The 14,266-nt window shown below is 53.5% G+C and overlaps 5 non-coding genes across 5 annotated transcripts; 1 reads left to right on the top strand and 4 right to left on the bottom strand.

The window, feature by feature from the left end:
• Positions 1-700: 700 nt before the first annotated feature.
• trnaa-agc (transfer RNA alanine (anticodon AGC)) lies at positions 701-773 on the top strand. The gene has a single exon. It is a non-coding gene; the product is annotated as a tRNA-Ala (tRNA).
• Positions 774-1,054: 281 nt separating this feature from the next.
• trnam-cau (transfer RNA methionine (anticodon CAU)) lies at positions 1,055-1,127 on the bottom strand. Its single transcript has one exon. It is a non-coding gene; the product is annotated as a tRNA-Met (tRNA).
• A 2,459-nt stretch (positions 1,128-3,586) lies between these two features.
• On the bottom strand, positions 3,587-3,659 carry trnam-cau (transfer RNA methionine (anticodon CAU)). Its single transcript has one exon. It is a non-coding gene; the product is annotated as a tRNA-Met (tRNA).
• Positions 3,660-6,118: 2,459 nt separating this feature from the next.
• On the bottom strand, positions 6,119-6,191 carry trnam-cau (transfer RNA methionine (anticodon CAU)). The gene has a single exon. It is a non-coding gene; the product is annotated as a tRNA-Met (tRNA).
• Positions 6,192-8,650: 2,459 nt separating this feature from the next.
• On the bottom strand, positions 8,651-8,723 carry trnam-cau (transfer RNA methionine (anticodon CAU)). The gene has a single exon. It is a non-coding gene; the product is annotated as a tRNA-Met (tRNA).
• Positions 8,724-14,266: the final 5,543 nt, after the last annotated feature.

Below are 14,266 nucleotides of genomic sequence, written 5' to 3'. Positions count from 1 at the left end.
CACGGGGTGTGCCACTTCCACAGTTGCACAAGTTGAACAGCAACGCATCCGAGCAGGTCAGCACTTAGGAAAGGCCCTACCGGTCAGACAGGGCTCGCGGGTGCTGCTTCAGACGAGTGGCGGTTGCTCTTTGCATCTCGGCCTGCTTGGCGTGTATCTGAAAGCAGCACTTTGCGGAACCTGACCGCAGGGCTGCAGCTCACGAGGATGAAGGAGAAGCCCTCTTTTTTCGTCTGGTAACAGCCCCAAGTGTTCTCTTTCTCCAAAATACACCTTCTTCTTCTTCAGAGAAGTCTGCCTGTTGGTGTGCTGTGACGTCTGCAGTTGCAAACCACGAGCAGCAGGGAGCCCTCTGGAGGAACACAACATCCACGCAGTCAGTCAGCACTCACTTGAACGTGTCGCAAGTCTCCAATCAGTCAGACAGCGCTCTCGAGTGCTACCTCACACTTGTTGTGACTGCTGGCGCCGATCGGTTCGTTTGGATTCTGGAATCTCAGAGCGTCTCGCTGGCGATTCTTTCGGCGGCACTGTGTTTTCCAGAAGACTTCGCGCACGTGCTGCTGCTGCTGCTCGGATGTGTCGATAGTCGCGTCGCGTTGTTCGGTTGAATACAGCGTGCAATCTCGAGAGGAAATCGCCTGCTGCTCTCAGCTCATCGTTCCGAAGCACCATGGGGGCTAAGCAAGTGCACGTTGTAGGGGAATTAGCTCAAATGGTAGAGCGCTCGCTTAGCATGCGAGAGGTAGTGGGATCGATGCCCACATTCTCCACAGTGCTTTTCCTGGGGACACGCTTGAGACGCAAGCAGTGTGACCCTCGCGTGAACCCTGCGTGTGGCTCCAGTCTTTGCTGCTGCACAGATAGCACGATGGTGAGTTCCCAAAATGCTGTGCAGAAAAAAAAGTTGAGCACGTGTCGCCCAGATGTTAAACCTTCCAGCAACGCGTTTGCTCTGGTGTGGTCAGTTCAAATCAGGCGTGAAGCCGTCCAAAGCAAATATTATTGCCCGCGGAGAGAAAGAAAACACGTCCGGTGACAAAGGCCACAGTCTTGCCTTCTCTGAGGATTGAACTCAGGACCTTCAGATTATGAGACTGACGCGCTGCCTACTGCGCTAAGAAGGCCAGCCGACAGCCGAGGCTCATACCGCGTGCCCAAATAGGCCGGTTTTCAAGGTGCCGCGAGCCACAGAGCAACCCTCGTCAGAAAGCTGCAGCTCCAGTGAGGCCAGGATATCGGCTTTCAATCCACAATCACGCACGTCGCCCGTTACATGCTGGGCTCTGGCCCGTGCAGAGACACGGCCCACTCGCGGTACCGCAGAGCCGTGGCGTCAGGAGCTCGGCAAAGCCCGGTATGTCTTGCGCTTGGCAGGCAACATTCGGCAAAGCCTTTCACTTCTTTGTCTCGATGGCTCCGCTACTGGAGAGCCACGTCACAGCGCACTAAGATCCTTTGCTCAGCACTCCATGCAGGCAAGAAGGGAGGTGCTTCCGTTTACCAAAGAGCCTAAGAAAATGAGGGTTTGCTTAAGGAAAAGAAGGAAGCACTTGTCAGGTATAGACAGGATAGATCGAGTGAATCCGTACAAGAGTGTAAAGACAGTAGGGAAATCAGGAGGGTAAAAAGGGGACCTGAGATAGCTTTGGCAGATAGAGTTAAGGAAAATCCAAAGGGTTTTTGCAAATACATTATAAGGACAAAAGGGTGACTAGGGAGAGAATAGGGCCCCTCGAGGATCAGCACAGCGGCCTTTGTGCCGAGCCGCAGGAGAGGCTGGGCCGATACTAAACGAGTATTTTGCATCAGTGTTTACTGTGGAAAAGGATAGAATGTAGGGAGAAGTACAGAATATAGGGAAATGGATGGTGACATCTTGAAAATTGTCCACATTGCAGAGGAGGAATGCTGGATGCCTTGAAGCGCGTACAAGTGGATCAATGCCCAGGACCTGATCAGGTCTGGGGGAAGCTAAGGAAGTGATTGCTGGGCCCCTTGCTGAGATATTTGTATGGTTGATATAAAATCATGAGGCGTATAGATCGGATAAAGAGAGAAAGTCTTTTCCCTGGGGTGCGGGAGACCAGCACTAGAGGGCAGAGGTTTAGGGTGAGAGGGAAAAGATATGAAAGAGAACTAAGGGGCACCTTTTTCACACAGAGGGTGGTACGTGTATGGAATGAGCTGCCAGAGGAAGTGGCGGAGGCGAGTGCAATTGCAATATTTAAAAGGCATCTGGGTGGCTATATGAATAGGAAGGGTTTGGAGGGATATGGCCCGCGTGCCGGCAGGTACGACTAGATTGGGATGGGATATCTGGTCGGAAAGGTCCGACCGAAGGGTCTCTTTCCGTGACGTACATCTCTATGACTCTATGACTCCTTTCAAGCAAAGTTTTCCCGCGAAGCGGCGCTCTAAACTGCTCGATGACAACTTACTATGTCAACGTCCGGACGAAGGAGTCTTCCATTCCTGTCGGAAAACTGCCTGTGGACTTCTCTTCGTTTCCTCTTCATGAAATCTGGCCTGCACGGGGTGTGCCACTTCCACAGTTGCACAAGTTGAACAGCAACGCATCCGAGCAGGTCAGCACTTAGGAAAGGCCCTACCGGTCAGACAGGGCTCGCGGGTGCTGCTTCAGACGAGTGGCGGTTGCTCTTTGCATCTCGGCCTGCTTGGCGTGTATCTGAAAGCAGCACTTTGCGGAACCTGACCGCAGGGCTGCAGCTCACGAGGATGAAGGAGAAGCCCTCTTTTTTCGTCTGGTAACAGCCCCAAGTGTTCTCTTTCTCCAAAATACACCTTCTTCTTCTTCAGAGAAGTCTGCCTGTTGGTGTGCTGTGACGTCTGCAGTTGCAAACCACGAGCAGCAGGGAGCCCTCTGGAGGAACACAACATCCACGCAGTCAGTCAGCACTCACTTGAACGTGTCGCAAGTCTCCAATCAGTCAGACAGCGCTCTCGAGTGCTACCTCACACTTGTTGTGACTGCTGGCGCCGATCGGTTCGTTTGGATTCTGGAATCTCAGAGCGTCTCGCTGGCGATTCTTTCGGCGGCACTGTGTTTTCCAGAAGACTTCGCGCACGTGCTGCTGCTGCTGCTCGGATGTGTCGATGGTCGCGTCGCGTTGTTCGGTTGAATACAGCGTGCAATCTCGAGAGGAAATCGCCTGCTGCTCTCAGCTCATCGTTCCGAAGCACCATGGGGGCTAAGCAAGTGCACGTTGTAGGGGAATTAGCTCAAATGGTAGAACGCTCGCTTAGCATGCGAGAGGTAGTGGGATCGATGCCCACATTCTCCACAGTGCTTTTCCTGGGGACACGCTTGAGACGCAAGCAGTGTGACCCTCGCGTGAACCCTGCGTGTGGCTCCAGTCTTTGCTGCTGCACAGATCGCACGATGGTGAGTTCCCAAAATGCTGTGCAGAAAAAAAAGTTGAGCACGTGTCGCCCAGATGTTAAACCTTCCAGCAACGCGTTTGCTCTGGTGTGGTCAGTTCAAATCAGGCGTGAAGCCGTCCAAAGCAAATATTATTGCCCGCGGAGAGAAAGAAAACACGTCCGGTGACAAAGGCCACAGTCTTGCCTTCTCTGAGGATTGAACTCAGGACCTTCAGATTATGAGACTGACGCGCTGCCTACTGCGCTAAGAAGGCCAGCCGACAGCCGAGGCTCATACCGCGTGCCCAAATAGGCCGGTTTTCAAGGTGCCGCGAGCCACAGAGCAACCCTCGTCAGAAAGCTGCAGCTCCAGTGAGGCCAGGATATCGGCTTTCAATCCACAATCACGCACGTCGCCCGTTACATGCTGGGCTCTGGCCCGTGCAGAGACACGGCCCACTCGCGGTACCGCAGAGCCGTGGCGTCAGGAGCTCGGCAAAGCCCGGTATGTCTTGCGCTTGGCAGGCAACATTCGGCAAAGCCTTTCACTTCTTTGTCTCGATGGCTCCGCTACTGGAGAGCCACGTCACAGCGCACTAAGATCCTTTGCTCAGCACTCCATGCAGGCAAGAAGGGAGGTGCTTCCGTTTACCAAAGAGCCTAAGAAAATGAGGGTTTGCTTAAGGAAAAGAAGGAAGCACTTGTCAGGTATAGACAGGATAGATCGAGTGAATCCGTACAAGAGTGTAAAGACAGTAGGGAAATCAGGAGGGTAAAAAGGGGACCTGAGATAGCTTTGGCAGATAGAGTTAAGGAAAATCCAAAGGGTTTTTGCAAATACATTATAAGGACAAAAGGGTGACTAGGGAGAGAATAGGGCCCCTCGAGGATCAGCACAGCGGCCTTTGTGCCGAGCCGCAGGAGAGGCTGGGCCGATACTAAACGAGTATTTTGCATCAGTGTTTACTGTGGAAAAGGATAGAATGTAGGGAGAAGTACAGAATATAGGGAAATGGATGGTGACATCTTGAAAATTGTCCACATTGCAGAGGAGGAATGCTGGATGCCTTGAAGCGCGTACAAGTGGATCAATGCCCAGGACCTGATCAGGTCTGGGGGAAGCTAAGGAAGTGATTGCTGGGCCCCTTGCTGAGATATTTGTATGGTTGATATAAAATCATGAGGCGTATAGATCGGATAAAGAGAGAAAGTCTTTTCCCTGGGGTGCGGGAGACCAGCACTAGAGGGCAGAGGTTTAGGGTGAGAGGGAAAAGATATGAAAGAGAACTAAGGGGCACCTTTTTCACACAGAGGGTGGTACGTGTATGGAATGAGCTGCCAGAGGAAGTGGCGGAGGCGAGTGCAATTGCAATATTTAAAAGGCATCTGGGTGGCTATATGAATAGGAAGGGTTTGGAGGGATATGGCCCGCGTGCCGGCAGGTACGACTAGATTGGGATGGGATATCTGGTCGGAAAGGTCCGACCGAAGGGTCTCTTTCCGTGACGTACATCTCTATGACTCTATGACTCCTTTCAAGCAAAGTTTTCCCGCGAAGCGGCGCTCTAAACTGCTCGATGACAACTTACTATGTCAACGTCCGGACGAAGGAGTCTTCCATTCCTGTCGGAAAACTGCCTGTGGACTTCTCTTCGTTTCCTCTTCATGAAATCTGGCCTGCACGGGGTGTGCCACTTCCACAGTTGCACAAGTTGAACAGCAACGCATCCGAGCAGGTCAGCACTTAGGAAAGGCCCTACCGGTCAGACAGGGCTCGCGGGTGCTGCTTCAGACGAGTGGCGGTTGCTCTTTGCATCTCGGCCTGCTTGGCGTGTATCTGAAAGCAGCACTTTGCGGAACCTGACCGCAGGGCTGCAGCTCACGAGGATGAAGGAGAAGCCCTCTTTTTTCGTCTGGTAACAGCCCCAAGTGTTCTCTTTCTCCAAAATACACCTTCTTCTTCTTCAGAGAAGTCTGCCTGTTGGTGTGCTGTGACGTCTGCAGTTGCAAACCACGAGCAGCAGGGAGCCCTCTGGAGGAACACAACATCCACGCAGTCAGTCAGCACTCACTTGAACGTGTCGCAAGTCTCCAATCAGTCAGACAGCGCTCTCGAGTGCTACCTCACACTTGTTGTGACTGCTGGCGCCGATCGGTTCGTTTGGATTCTGGAATCTCAGAGCGTCTCGCTGGCGATTCTTTCGGCGGCACTGTGTTTTCCAGAAGACTTCGCGCACGTGCTGCTGCTGCTGCTCGGATGTGTCGATGGTCGCGTCGCGTTGTTCGGTTGAATACAGCGTGCAATCTCGAGAGGAAATCGCCTGCTGCTCTCAGCTCATCGTTCCGAAGCACCATGGGGGCTAAGCAAGTGCACGTTGTAGGGGAATTAGCTCAAATGGTAGAACGCTCGCTTAGCATGCGAGAGGTAGTGGGATCGATGCCCACATTCTCCACAGTGCTTTTCCTGGGGACACGCTTGAGACGCAAGCAGTGTGACCCTCGCGTGAACCCTGCGTGTGGCTCCAGTCTTTGCTGCTGCACAGATAGCACGATGGTGAGTTCCCAAAATGCTGTGCAGAAAAAAAAGTTGAGCACGTGTCGCCCAGATGTTAAACCTTCCAGCAACGCGTTTGCTCTGGTGTGGTCAGTTCAAATCAGGCGTGAAGCCGTCCAAAGCAAATATTATTGCCCGCGGAGAGAAAGAAAACACGTCCGGTGACAAAGGCCACAGTCTTGCCTTCTCTGAGGATTGAACTCAGGACCTTCAGATTATGAGACTGACGCGCTGCCTACTGCGCTAAGAAGGCCAGCCGACAGCCGAGGCTCATACCGCGTGCCCAAATAGGCCGGTTTTCAAGGTGCCGCGAGCCACAGAGCAACCCTCGTCAGAAAGCTGCAGCTCCAGTGAGGCCAGGATATCGGCTTTCAATCCACAATCACGCACGTCGCCCGTTACATGCTGGGCTCTGGCCCGTGCAGAGACACGGCCCACTCGCGGTACCGCAGAGCCGTGGCGTCAGGAGCTCGGCAAAGCCCGGTATGTCTTGCGCTTGGCAGGCAACATTCGGCAAAGCCTTTCACTTCTTTGTCTCGATGGCTCCGCTACTGGAGAGCCACGTCACAGCGCACTAAGATCCTTTGCTCAGCACTCCATGCAGGCAAGAAGGGAGGTGCTTCCGTTTACCAAAGAGCCTAAGAAAATGAGGGTTTGCTTAAGGAAAAGAAGGAAGCACTTGTCAGGTATAGACAGGATAGATCGAGTGAATCCGTACAAGAGTGTAAAGACAGTAGGGAAATCAGGAGGGTAAAAAGGGGACCTGAGATAGCTTTGGCAGATAGAGTTAAGGAAAATCCAAAGGGTTTTTGCAAATACATTATAAGGACAAAAGGGTGACTAGGGAGAGAATAGGGCCCCTCGAGGATCAGCACAGCGGCCTTTGTGCCGAGCCGCAGGAGAGGCTGGGCCGATACTAAACGAGTATTTTGCATCAGTGTTTACTGTGGAAAAGGATAGAATGTAGGGAGAAGTATAGAATATAGGGAAATGGATGGTGACATCTTGAAAATTGTCCACATTGCAGAGGAGGAATGCTGGATGCCTTGAAGCGCGTACAAGTGGATCAATGCCCAGGACCTGATCAGGTCTGGGGGAAGCTAAGGAAGTGATTGCTGGGCCCCTTGCTGAGATATTTGTATGGTTGATATAAAATCATGAGGCGTATAGATCGGATAAAGAGAGAAAGTCTTTTCCCTGGGGTGCGGGAGACCAGCACTAGAGGGCAGAGGTTTAGGGTGAGAGGGAAAAGATATGAAAGAGAACTAAGGGGCACCTTTTTCACACAGAGGGTGGTACGTGTATGGAATGAGCTGCCAGAGGAAGTGGCGGAGGCGAGTGCAATTGCAATATTTAAAAGGCATCTGGGTGGCTATATGAATAGGAAGGGTTTGGAGGGATATGGCCCGCGTGCCGGCAGGTACGACTAGATTGGGATGGGATATCTGGTCGGAAAGGTCCGACCGAAGGGTCTCTTTCCGTGACGTACATCTCTATGACTCTATGACTCCTTTCAAGCAAAGTTTTCCCGCGAAGCGGCGCTCTAAACTGCTCGATGACAACTTACTATGTCAACGTCCGGACGAAGGAGTCTTCCATTCCTGTCGGAAAACTGCCTGTGGACTTCTCTTCGTTTCCTCTTCATGAAATCTGGCCTGCACGGGGTGTGCCACTTCCACAGTTGCACAAGTTGAACAGCAACGCATCCGAGCAGGTCAGCACTTAGGAAAGGCCCTACCGGTCAGACAGGGCTCGCGGGTGCTGCTTCAGACGAGTGGCGGTTGCTCTTTGCATCTCGGCCTGCTTGGCGTGTATCTGAAAGCAGCACTTTGCGGAACCTGACCGCAGGGCTGCAGCTCACGAGGATGAAGGAGAAGCCCTCTTTTTTCGTCTGGTAACAGCCCCAAGTGTTCTCTTTCTCCAAAATACACCTTCTTCTTCTTCAGAGAAGTCTGCCTGTTGGTGTGCTGTGACGTCTGCAGTTGCAAACCACGAGCAGCAGGGAGCCCTCTGGAGGAACACAACATCCACGCAGTCAGTCAGCACTCACTTGAACGTGTCGCAAGTCTCCAATCAGTCAGACAGCGCTCTCGAGTGCTACCTCACACTTGTTGTGACTGCTGGCGCCGATCGGTTCGTTTGGATTCTGGAATCTCAGAGCGTCTCGCTGGCGATTCTTTCGGCGGCACTGTGTTTTCCAGAAGACTTCGCGCACGTGCTGCTGCTGCTGCTCGGATGTGTCGATGGTCGCGTCGCGTTGTTCGGTTGAATACAGCGTGCAATCTCGAGAGGAAATCGCCTGCTGCTCTCAGCTCATCGTTCCGAAGCACCATGGGGGCTAAGCAAGTGCACGTTGTAGGGGAATTAGCTCAAATGGTAGAACGCTCGCTTAGCATGCGAGAGGTAGTGGGATCGATGCCCACATTCTCCACAGTGCTTTTCCTGGGGACACGCTTGAGACGCAAGCAGTGTGACCCTCGCGTGAACCCTGCGTGTGGCTCCAGTCTTTGCTGCTGCACAGATAGCACGATGGTGAGTTCCCAAAATGCTGTGCAGAAAAAAAAGTTGAGCACGTGTCGCCCAGATGTTAAACCTTCCAGCAACGCGTTTGCTCTGGTGTGGTCAGTTCAAATCAGGCGTGAAGCCGTCCAAAGCAAATATTATTGCCCGCGGAGAGAAAGAAAACACGTCCGGTGACAAAGGCCACAGTCTTGCCTTCTCTGAGGATTGAACTCAGGACCTTCAGATTATGAGACTGACGCGCTGCCTACTGCGCTAAGAAGGCCAGCCGACAGCCGAGGCTCATACCGCGTGCCCAAATAGGCCGGTTTTCAAGGTGCCGCGAGCCACAGAGCAACCCTCGTCAGAAAGCTGCAGCTCCAGTGAGGCCAGGATATCGGCTTTCAATCCACAATCACGCACGTCGCCCGTTACATGCTGGGCTCTGGCCCGTGCAGAGACACGGCCCACTCGCGGTACCGCAGAGCCGTGGCGTCAGGAGCTCGGCAAAGCCCGGTATGTCTTGCGCTTGGCAGGCAACATTCGGCAAAGCCTTTCACTTCTTTGTCTCGATGGCTCCGCTACTGGAGAGCCACGTCACAGCGCACTAAGATCCTTTGCTCAGCACTCCATGCAGGCAAGAAGGGAGGTGCTTCCGTTTACCAAAGAGCCTAAGAAAATGAGGGTTTGCTTAAGGAAAAGAAGGAAGCACTTGTCAGGTATAGACAGGATAGATCGAGTGAATCCGTACAAGAGTGTAAAGACAGTAGGGAAATCAGGAGGGTAAAAAGGGGACCTGAGATAGCTTTGGCAGATAGAGTTAAGGAAAATCCAAAGGGTTTTTGCAAATACATTATAAGGACAAAAGGGTGACTAGGGAGAGAATAGGGCCCCTCGAGGATCAGCACAGCGGCCTTTGTGCCGAGCCGCAGGAGAGGCTGGGCCGATACTAAACGAGTATTTTGCATCAGTGTTTACTGTGGAAAAGGATAGAATGTAGGGAGAAGTATAGAATATAGGGAAATGGATGGTGACATCTTGAAAATTGTCCACATTGCAGAGGAGGAATGCTGGATGCCTTGAAGCGCGTACAAGTGGATCAATGCCCAGGACCTGATCAGGTCTGGGGGAAGCTAAGGAAGTGATTGCTGGGCCCCTTGCTGAGATATTTGTATGGTTGATATAAAATCATGAGGCGTATAGATCGGATAAAGAGAGAAAGTCTTTTCCCTGGGGTGCGGGAGACCAGCACTAGAGGGCAGAGGTTTAGGGTGAGAGGGAAAAGATATGAAAGAGAACTAAGGGGCACCTTTTTCACACAGAGGGTGGTACGTGTATGGAATGAGCTGCCAGAGGAAGTGGCGGAGGCGAGTGCAATTGCAATATTTAAAAGGCATCTGGGTGGCTATATGAATAGGAAGGGTTTGGAGGGATATGGCCCGCGTGCCGGCAGGTACGACTAGATTGGGATGGGATATCTGGTCGGAAAGGTCCGACCGAAGGGTCTCTTTCCGTGACGTACATCTCTATGACTCTATGACTCCTTTCAAGCAAAGTTTTCCCGCGAAGCGGCGCTCTAAACTGCTCGATGACAACTTACTATGTCAACGTCCGGACGAAGGAGTCTTCCATTCCTGTCGGAAAACTGCCTGTGGACTTCTCTTCGTTTCCTCTTCATGAAATCTGGCCTGCACGGGGTGTGCCACTTCCACAGTTGCACAAGTTGAACAGCAACGCATCCGAGCAGGTCAGCACTTAGGAAAGGCCCTACCGGTCAGACAGGGCTCGCGGGTGCTGCTTCAGACGAGTGGCGGTTGCTCTTTGCATCTCGGCCTGCTTGGCGTGTATCTGAAAGCAGCACTTTGCGGAACCTGACCGCAGGGCTGCAGCTCACGAGGATGAAGGAGAAGCCCTCTTTTTTCGTCTGGTAACAGCCCCAAGTGTTCTCTTTCTCCAAAATACACCTTCTTCTTCTTCAGAGAAGTCTGCCTGTTGGTGTGCTGTGACGTCTGCAGTTGCAAACCACGAGCAGCAGGGAGCCCTCTGGAGGAACTTTTTTTTTTTTATTTCAAAAATATACTTTATTCATAAATGATTTGATGGTCTGTACATTGGATCATGCCATACATATGTCCATATTTACAAACACAGATTCGACTTTATTCTTGTCCTTTACAATCCTGTGCATTTTTTCAATCTTGTATATATACATATATTTGGCTGAGGCATCAGCAGAGCCCAAAAAAACGTCTGTATGGGCCCCCTGTTCTTCTTTCGGCAGGCCGATCTTACACGGTGGTCTTTCCCCACCGCGCCTTGGCGGCAGCTGCCCCAAGCTTCAGCGCGTCCCTCAACACGTAGTCTTGGACCTTGGAATGTGCCAGTCTGCAACACTCGGTCGGGGTCAACTCCTTCAGCTGGAAGATCAACAGGTTTCGGACCGCCCAGAGAGCGTCCTTCACCGAGTTGATGATCCTCCAGGCGCAGTTAATGTTCGTCTCGGTGTGAGTCCCGGGGAACAGGCCGTAGAGCACGGAGTCCCGCGTCACGGCGCTGCTCGGGACGAACCTCGACAAGCACCACTGCATTCCTCTCCAGACTTCCTCTGCATAGGCACATTCCAGAAGGAGGTGTGTGACAGTCTCGTCCCCCCCGCAGCCACTTCGAGGGCAGCGTGCGGTGCGGCAGAGAGTCCGGGCGTGCATAAAGGATCTCACAGGCAGAGCCCTTCTCACCACCAGCCAAGCCACGTCTTGGTGCTTGTTGGAAAGTTCTGGCGATGAGGCATTCTGCCAAATGGCTTTGACAGTCTGCTCGGGGAACCGCTCGACAGGATCCGCCCTCTCCTTTTCCCGAAGGGTCTCAAGGACGCTACGTGCTGACCACTTCCTGATGGACTTGTGGTCAAAGGTGTTTTTCCTCATAAATTTCTCCACGAAGGACAGGTGATACGGGACGGTCCAACTACTCGGAGCGTTCCGCGGCAGCGAGGCCAGGCCCATCCTTCGCAACACCGGGGACAGGTAGAACCTCAGTACGTAGTGACACTTGGTGTTTGCGTACCGGGGATCCACGCACAGCTTGATGCAGCCACACACAAAGGTGGCCATCAGGGTGAGGGTGGCATTGGGCGTGTTTTTTCCCCCATTGCACCGGTCTTTGTACATTGAGTCTCTTCGGACCCGGTCCATCTTTGATCTCCAAATGAATTGGAAGATGGCCCGGGTGACTGCGGCGGCACAGGTCCTGGGGATAGGCCAGACCTGTGCCACATATAGCAATACTGAGAGTACCTCACACCTGATGACCAGGTTTTTTCCCGCGATGGAGAGCGACCGTTGCCCGCATCTGCCTAGTTTCTGTCTCATCTTCCTGATCCGCTCCTCCCAGGTCTTGGCGCACGCCCCAGCCCCCCCGAACCAAATACCCAGCACCTTCAGGTGGTCAGTCCTGACGGTGAAGGGGATAGAGGATTGGTCGGCCCAGTTCCCGAAGAGCATGGCCTCGCTCTTGCCTCGGTTTACCTTGGCCCCCGAGGCCCGTTCGAACTGGTCGCAGATGCACACGAGTCTGTGCACGGACAGCGGATCCGAGCAGAAAACAGCGACGTCATCCATGTACAGGGAGGCCTTAACCTGCAGGCCCCCGCTGCCAGGAATAGTCACCCCCCTCAGGCTCGCATCCTTCCTGATGGATTCGGCAAATGGCTCTATGCAACACACAAACAAGGCGGGTGAGAGGGGGCATCCCTGCCTGACTCCAGATCTTACAGGGAAGCTATCTGATTCCCACCCATTGATTGAGACTGCACTGACAATGTTGGTGTAGAGCAGTCTGATCCAATTTCCGATTCCCTGCCCAAAGCCCATTTTGGATATTACATCCCTCATATATGTATGCGATATCCTGTCAAAGGCTTTCTCCTGGTCCAGGCTGATGAGGCAGGTGTCCACCCCCCTGTCCTGCACGTAGGCGATCGTATCCCTGAGGAGTGCGAGACTCTCAGAGATCTTCCTGCCCGGTACAGCACAGGTTTGGTCCGGGTGGATCACCGATCCCAGAGCAGACCTGACCCGGTTGGCGATGACCTTTGACAGGATTTTGTAGTCTGCATTTAACAGTGAGATCGGTCTCCAATTTCTAATTTCCTCCCTCTCCCCCTTCCGCTTGTAGACGAGGGTGATGATGCCTTTCCTCATGGATTCGCTCATGGTACCTGCCCGGAGCATACTGACATACACCTCCAGCAGGTCCTGGCCGATCAAGTCCCAAAGAGCGGAATAAACCTCGACCGGTAAGCCGTCGCTTCCGGGAGTTTTATTCTTTTCGAAGGACTCGAGGGCCTTGGTCAGTTCATCCAGAGATAGCGGCTGGTCCAGCCTCTCTCGTGTTCCGTCACCTAGGACCTCCGTGATAGAGGACAGGAACGACTGGGAGGCCGCGCTGTCGGTCGGCTTCGAGTCATACAGGCTGGCGTAGAAGGATTTGCTGATCCTCATGACGTCAGCCTGAGATGACGTTACCGAGCCATCTTCTTTCTTCAGGCTGCTGAGCACGGAGCTCTCTTTGTGCACCTTCTGGAAGAAGAAACGTGAGCACGTCTCGTCCTGCTCCACCGAGCGGACCCTGGACCGGAAGATTATCCTGGAGGCCTCCGAGGCAAAGAGCGAGGCTTGCTGGCCCTTCACCTCCTTGAGGTCCTCCGTGACATCCACCCCCATCGTCTGCAGCAGGAGCAGGTTCTGCATACTTTCCTGGAGCTGGGACAGTTTTCCCCGCCTCTCTCTCGCCTCCTGGACACCTTTGAGGATAAAGAACCTCTTGATGTTCCCTTTTACCGTTTCCCACCAGTCCGCTGGAGACTCAAAGAGGGGCTTCACGGTTCTCCAACCTGCGTAATCCCTCTTGAGCTCTTCGATGTTTCCCGGGGTCAACAGCTTAGTGTTCAGTTTCCACGTTCCCTTGCCCGCCCGCTGTTCGTCCTGTAGGTGACAGTCGGCCAGCAGGAGGCAGTGGTCAGAGAAGAACACCGGCTTGACGTCGGTGGATCTGACCGAGAGCGTTCGGGACACAAACAGGTAATCTATCCTTGAGCGGATAGACCCGTCTGCCCGTGACCAGGTGTATCTACGCTGCGCTCCGTCTGCAGGGGCGCTGAAGACGTCGTGCAGCTTGGCGTCTTTGACCGTTTCCATCAGGGCCCTGGACGTAGCGTCCGGTTTACTGTCCCCCCCGCCGGATCGTCCATCAGCATCAATGATGCAGTTGAAGTCTCCGGCCAGAATGACCGGCCTGGACGTAGCCAGCAGCAGTGGAAGCTGTTGCAGGACGGCCAACCGTTCACTCTTACCCACTGGGGCGTACACGTTGATTAGTCTCACGGGAGCGTTTCTGTATTTGACGTCCACGACGAGGAGGCGCCCGCCCACCACCTCCTTAACCTCGGAGATGGTGAAGTTGCCTCCCCGCAACAGGATACCCAGGCCGGAGGCGCGGCTATCGTTGCCCCCCGACCACACTGACGGCCCGTGGGCCCACAAGCTCGACCATCTCCTGTAACTGCTGAGGTGCGGTATCCCGCACTCCTGCAGAAACAGGACATCGGCTTTGACGTTGGCCAGGAAGGCCAGCGTTGAAACACATCGCGTAGCCGCTTTAATGCTACGCACATTTATGCTGGCAATTTTAAACTCCATTTTAACAGTTTGCGGGGTTACCAGTGTCCATTTTCTTCTGGTCTTGCTCCAGTGGGGTAGCTGCGTGCATCCCCGTGGTGACAGCAAACTGCTGGACCTTCCCAGGGCTGAGGTAGTTGTCCGGCTCCACGCT

The sequence above is a fragment of the Chiloscyllium punctatum genome, chromosome 5 (genome assembly GCF_047496795.1).
Source record: "Chiloscyllium punctatum isolate Juve2018m chromosome 5, sChiPun1.3, whole genome shotgun sequence".
NCBI classification, from domain to species: Eukaryota; Metazoa; Chordata; class Chondrichthyes; order Orectolobiformes; family Hemiscylliidae; genus Chiloscyllium; species Chiloscyllium punctatum.
The sequence above is the reverse complement of the archived record's forward strand: the minus strand, read 5'-3'. Positions and strand labels throughout refer to the sequence as shown.